General features: G+C 37.3%; 1 pseudogene; it reads right to left on the minus strand.

The window, feature by feature from the left end:
* Positions 1-2,943: 2,943 nt before the first annotated feature.
* Positions 2,944-3,403, minus strand: LOC125146522 (protein FAM136A-like; annotated as a pseudogene).
* Between the last annotated feature and the right edge of the window lie 3,416 nt (positions 3,404-6,819).

Here is a 6,819-nt window from a genome sequence, read left to right on the forward strand (position 1 = left end):
TCAATATTATAAAATGTTCTCTTTATCTGTAGTAATGAAGGTCTATTTTATCTTACATTAATATAGTACATATAATATATAAACATTTGCATGATATATAATTTTTATTCTTTCTTTCTCAGCCTTTCTTTATCCTTGTATTTTAGCTGGAAGCATCTCTTTTAATCTATACAGTGTTCGACCCAGCAATTGCACTATGTATTTATCCAAAGGATACAAAAATATGGACTCAAAGGGATACATGCACCCCGATGTTTATAGCAGTACTATCAACAATAGCCAAATTATGGAAAGAGCCCAAATGTCCATCCACTGATCGACAGATAAAGAAGATGTGGTATGTATATACGTTGGTATATTATTCAGCCATCAAAAAGAATGAAATCTTGTCATTTGCAACAACGTGGATAGAGACAGTGTATTGTGCTCAGTGAAATAAGTTAGAGAAGGACAAATACCATATGATTTCACTCATATGTGGAATTAAAAAAACAAAGGAAAAAAAGAGAGGGAGGCAAACTAAAAGATTCTTAAGTACAGATAACTGAGGGTTGATGGAGGGGAGGTGGGTAGGGGCATGGGCTAGATAGGTGATGGACATTAAGGAGGGCACATGTGATGAGCACTGGATGTTATATATAAATAATGAATCACTGACTTCTACTCCTGAAACCAATATTACACTATCTGTTAGCTTACGAGAATTTAAATAAAAACTTGAGGGGTGCCTGGGTGGGTTAGTTGGTTAAGTGTCGGACTTTGGCTCAGGTCATGATCTCATGACTTCTGAATTCAAGCCCCACATTGGGCTCTGTGCTGACAACTCAGAGCCCAGAGCCTGCTTCAGATACTGTGTTTGTCTCTCCTCCTTCTCCACTCACGCTCTGCCTCTCCTTCTCTCGTAAAAATAAAACAATAAAACAATAAAAAATAAATAAAAACTTGAAGCAAAAAAGCAAAACAAAACAAAACCTTTTCAGGGAGTCAGTCGGTGAAGTGGCTGACTTCGGCTCAGGTCATGATTTCACTGTTTGTGGGTTCGAGCCCCGCGTCGGGCTCTGTGCTGACAGCGTGGAGCCTGGAGCCTGCTTCAGATTCTGTGTCTCCCTCTCTCTCTACCCCTTCCCTGCTCCTGCTCTCTCTCTCTCTCTCTCTCTCTCTCTCTCTCTCTCTCTCAAAAATAAACAAACATTAAAATTTTTTTTTCAAAACAAAACCTTTCACTCTCTGGTACAGTAATAATAATAATAACAATCGGTATGGTGTTTTTTAATGCATGTAACAGTCTTCACTTTTCATAAGAGAATTTAGATGATTTAAATTTAATCACTGCTATGTTTGGGTTTAAATCTACCATCTAACTATATGTTTTCTATTTGTCCTACCTTTCTCCCTTCACTTGCATTCTTTCTGGTTAATCACTTTACAAAATTTTGTTTTCTCTATATTTATTCATATATTATACACTCATTTATAACTTTGGCTCAGGGCTGCCTACAGTTTCAAATGTCTATCGTTATCTTATGAAACTCTAATGTTAAGTGATACCTACCCCCTCTTCCTGAATAAGGAAAAGAACTTTATTTATCCAATTCCTAAAATACATGCTATTTTGATGTAATTTTATAACATCCATTTTATTTATTTATTTATTTATTTATTTATTTACTATTTATTTAGGAGGAAAAACTAAATCAAAATTTTTTATTTATAACTAAACCACTAGGAAAATAATCACAGTCTTGAAACACCAAATGCAGGCTATATTATCATTTCAACAGTTGGTAACAATATGTAAATGTAATAATAATAAATATATTATCATTTATCAACAGTTGGTAAAAAGACAACATGGTCCTTATCAAAATGATAAGGTGCTAGAATTGGGGCAGGAACACTGCTTGCTGCAAAGGTCCCAGGTAAATGTGGTATTTGGTAGAGTGGGGGTTGCCCCTCTTGTGTTTTAAGTGAATCACAGCTCATCCCTGAGTTGCTTACTTTTTCTCTTTTGACCTTCCTGTCGCCAAGGGATTGTCTCAATAGTGCTCTTTGATTTCAGGGAGCTAAATAAGCAATACTGAGTTTAGGCTTTCCTTTCATTCTGTTCTATGAACACCAGGTTTTTCCAAATCCAGTGCTTAATAACTCCGTTAACTAAGAAAGTAACAGCTCCTCCTTCAATGTTCATTCCTGGATACCAGTATACAGTGCAAGCAAACCCCCCTTTCCCTTCGATGGAGAGTGTCACTGTGAGACTGTCCTGTCGCAGATAGCCTCAGGGTCCATCATGGCAGCCAGTGAGAGGGAAGGTCTACTTCCCATTCCCAGTGGGGATTTTTCAGGGTTTCCCAGCTAAAAGATGTGATGTGTATTTCAAGAAATGAATATCCACGTCTTGATAGCCAGAAACAGACATCCACAAGGAACTGTTGAAAGTCCTAAACTCCCTGTCTCAACTCTACATCTTAAATCAACTTCATGCCCTTGTATATAAAACAAAACAAAGCAAAGGCCCAGAAACCCCTTTCTAAAAATTTTCTAAATTAGTGACCTTGTAGATTCTGTTTTGCACCTCATGGAAAATGATTTGGTTGGCAACACACAGAGACACCTCTGCTCACACTCCACCAGATCATAGGCAGGTTAGAGAAACCTACCAGCCTGTTGGTACCTGTGCACTAAGAAGAATCTGGTACCTTGGGGGGCTCTGGCTTGATACAAGGGAGATCCTTAGTGGTAGGACAGATACGTGAAATTTGGGCTATCAAAAACTCTTCTGCACCCCGACCCAAATTTCAGCACCAGTTTTTTTCCATTTCACGTTTTAGGGTTGAAACATAAAGGAACCAGTGTCCAGAGGCAAGCAACACACTCCTCAAATTGCTGCCATCCTTAATTTCTTCATAAATTTCACTTAAAAGACCAAAACTCCCATTTCTCTTTTTAAATCGATTCCTGCCATCGGCCTGATGGCCAATTGCAAAGACTTCTATCTCCCAATGGACAGGAGAGACTCCTCATCTTCTTGGTCATGGTCAGGATGACCTGCATGTGGTCATCCACGCACCTGGTCACACAACTCTCCAGCTGCTGTTTCACCCGAAGGTCTTTACTTCCCGCATCTATTGAAGCTTTGGCTTTGTTATTTCAGTACACGGTACACCTGGCCAGGAAGCCCTGGAACTTCTCCAACTCACTTATCACCAGTGCCTGGGCTGAAGCCAGAGACGCGTGGCAGCGCTCCATGCACTGTTGCGCCTGATGCATGGACGCCCGGCTGTTCCCACAACTGTTGGCACTGCGCCGGAACATGAGGCCTGCATCTTCCGGGTGGCTTTCTCTCCAGACTCTTCACCACGGAGTCCGCTGCATCCTGCACCTGGAGCTGCTGCAGCTACGCCATGGCGACCTCGCGCTGAACCCCCTCCATGCTGGCTCCCACTTGGACTCTGACCCAATCCATATTACTTAAACACTACTAGATACTACTAGTAACATTGTATACAGTCAACAGCCATTTAGATTAACCAACCCATATACTTAGGATCTTTTCCTTGTTTGTTGTTGTTTTCTGTATCTCTGAATTTACACCTGACATCATGTTCCTTCAGTGGAGGAATATTCTTTAGTATCTAACTTGGTGCAGGTTTGCTAATTTCAAGATATCTGTATATTTTGTTTTCTAAACATCTATTTTGTTTCTGAATGACATTTTCACTAAGTATGAAATTCTATGTAGGTAGATCTTTTCTTTAAGCATTATAAAAATACTATCAGACCCCTTGATTATGTTATAAAATCGTCTACAATTCTACCTGTTGCTCCTTTGAAAACAGCCTCCATTTATTTTCTGATTGCTTTTAAGAATAGTTTTGTCTTGGGGGCACCTGGGTGGCGCAGTCGGTTAAGCGTCCAACTTCAGCCAGGTCACGATCTCGCGGTCCGGGAGTTCGAGCCCCGCGTCGGGCTCTGAGCTGATGGCTCAGAGCCTGGAGCCTGTTTCCGATTCTGTGTCTCCCTCTCTCTCTGCCCCTCCCCCATTCATGCTCTGTCTCTCTCTGTCCCAAAAATAAATAAACGTTGAAAAAAAAATTAAAAAAAAAAAAGAATAGTTTTGTCTTGTATTTACTGAAGTATCACTGTGATTTTTAATGGATTATGTGCTGGATTTATTTATTTTTTGTAATTTGCATTATTTTATTTACAATTTTTTAATATTTCTATTTATAATCTTATTCTGTGGATTCTTATTTTACATCAAATTCAGGAATTTGTCAGCATGTATGTCTTGCTGTATTTATTTCCTATCCCCATGATCACTTCCCTCTTCACTAGGACTCAAATCACTTATGTTAGACCCACTCACTATATATAACACTCTGTCTTTTAATTCTTTCTAATCACTACTCATCTAATAAAGACCCAGGGGCCTGTTATTGGGGAAAAAAAATCTGCTAGAACTTTTATGCTAAATAAAAGTCCACGAATACTGTATATTTTTAGTCTCTATAATAACTGCTTTAATTACCAATTTGGTATATAATATTTCAAGTTCCCATTTATGTGATTATGTGTAATTCTCAAAATATACGTGGGATTTCTGTCTATAAGTGTGTTTAGGGAATACTGAATAATTTCTTGGTTCAGCAAGTATCTCTAAGTGGTTTTTCTTTAATACTTGTAAAATAGTTTCTTAATAAAATCACAAGTTTATACAGCATCTTTTATACTACTTTTAGGATTCATTTTAATTTCAAAACTTATTTTTCTATGGATATGAAACTAATGTCAATAGCTAAAATGATCTATTGCTATCTCATACCACACAATGAATTATCTAGAATGTTTTATATATGGTATATATTCAAATGAATACTGGTAATTGAAAGCCATTCTTTAAAAGTATAAAGAATTTATAGGTTATTTTCTTGAATAAAGAGAGAGAAATTAGTTGCTGTGGCGTGAGTTTAAAATCTATACCTCTGAGGGAAATTTAATGTGTTTTTTTACATTTATTTATTTTTGAGAGACAGAGAGAGATACAGAGTATGAGTTGGGGAGGGGCAGAGACAGAAAGGGTCACAGAATCTGAAGCAGGGTCCAGGCTCTGAGCTGTCAGCACAGAGCCCAAGGACACGGGGCTCAAACTCACAAACCGTGAGATCATGACCTGAGCTGAAGTCAGACACTTAACCAACTGAGCCACCCAGGCACCCCTGAGGGAAATTTAATTAAAACATTTCCTGGTTCTACTGCTCCTAAGCCCTTTACCCTCCACTGGCCCTTAATATGCACTTTGCCATATAGCCCATTTTCACCAGCCAGCATCTAATATCTGTAGTACGGATGTTGAGTGCTTATGTAAAGAATGTGTTACGCCTTGCGCAGGGAGGATAGAAGCAGGGTTTAAGCCTTTCATCATGAGTGGATTGGATAATAACTAAGTATCCTTGTGTTTATGAGATTCTGTAATTCAGTCAATCTGTAAAATCTGCTGAGTCAGGATGTTAAGGTCCATGGGGAATTTGGAATCTTTTTTCAGTAATAGACTCCCAGCTTCTTTATAAGTACCACTAGTTTACTAATTTGTGTTTATTGATTGCCTCTGCGTGTCCTGGGCTCTTACCCAGATGGTTGGGGATAATTCATGATTAATTAAGATTAAAACGAGCAAATATGGAAAGGGTTGACTTATAAAATCAAATAAAACTCTACGTAAATTGTGTTTGAAGTTTGTTTCCAGAGATTTAAAGGTCTACAAATGCCAGTGTTGAACTTTTTATTAAAGTCTATTTTTAAGATGTGGATTTTTTCGTAGGTCAATAAAACTCTCAGTCTTCAAGAGTTTCTTTCTCAGCTTTTAGTTTTCTTCATTTTGTTTAGAACATCATAGAACTAAAGGATTTTAAGAGCAGTTTGATTAAACGATTAAATTCCCCGATGAAAAAGAAATATCTAGAGAGGCGGAATGGGATGTATAACAAACTCAAAATTAGGTCATGGGATTTTGGATTTTGCCTTCTATAGTCTTTAAAACCTGGACTCTAACAATCAAATCTTTCCAAAGACGGACAGATTTAAACTTTTTAAAAATAGCGATTTGGACCATTATTAAATCTCTCAAGCATAGTTTTTGGGCAGAGGCTATGTGTTCATTTTTCAGAGATGTGACACAAGTTTTAAGTGTTTAATGAAGTAGATAGGGTTTGGGTTCAATTTAAATGATCTGTATAGTCCCAACCAAGGGTAAAAAGTTTTAACTCAGTAATTACCTAAAATCTCATGTACTTCTCATAATGCTAATTCTGAATTGATAAACATGAAGATCACTTTTTTAAGACATGGAGATTTGAGCCCCTTGTATTAAGTTTCTACCTTTATAATATTTGCCATTCGTTTACTAGTTAGCATTTTTAATTACCTTTTGTGTGTATCAGAATCCTACCTAGATCTATGATAATTACTGGTGATTACCTAAGCTTAGAGAAAAGCAAATATGGAGAATGTGATCTCTGGAAAGATATAGTTGTATCACTAACTATATTTGGAAAAATTCCTGTAGATGGGGAAGTTTGCAAATAACAGCGTTTAAGCCTTTGACATATTTGTTCGGGTGTGCATAATTCAAGGACTGAAAAATAAATTCTGTAGAGGTAGGAGTTTTTCTCTGTTTTACTTAGATTTTTTTTACATTTAAATTTTATTAGTGCATTCAATATTTTTCATTGAATGCCTCCTCTCTGCAGTAAAATAAATTTAAAACTGTCTATATTCTTATAGGTGACATACTAATCAGTTTCACTGATCAAAATGGGAAGG

The sequence above is a fragment of the Prionailurus viverrinus genome, chromosome D1, assembly GCF_022837055.1.
Source record: "Prionailurus viverrinus isolate Anna chromosome D1, UM_Priviv_1.0, whole genome shotgun sequence".
NCBI classification, from domain to species: Eukaryota; Metazoa; Chordata; class Mammalia; order Carnivora; family Felidae; genus Prionailurus; species Prionailurus viverrinus.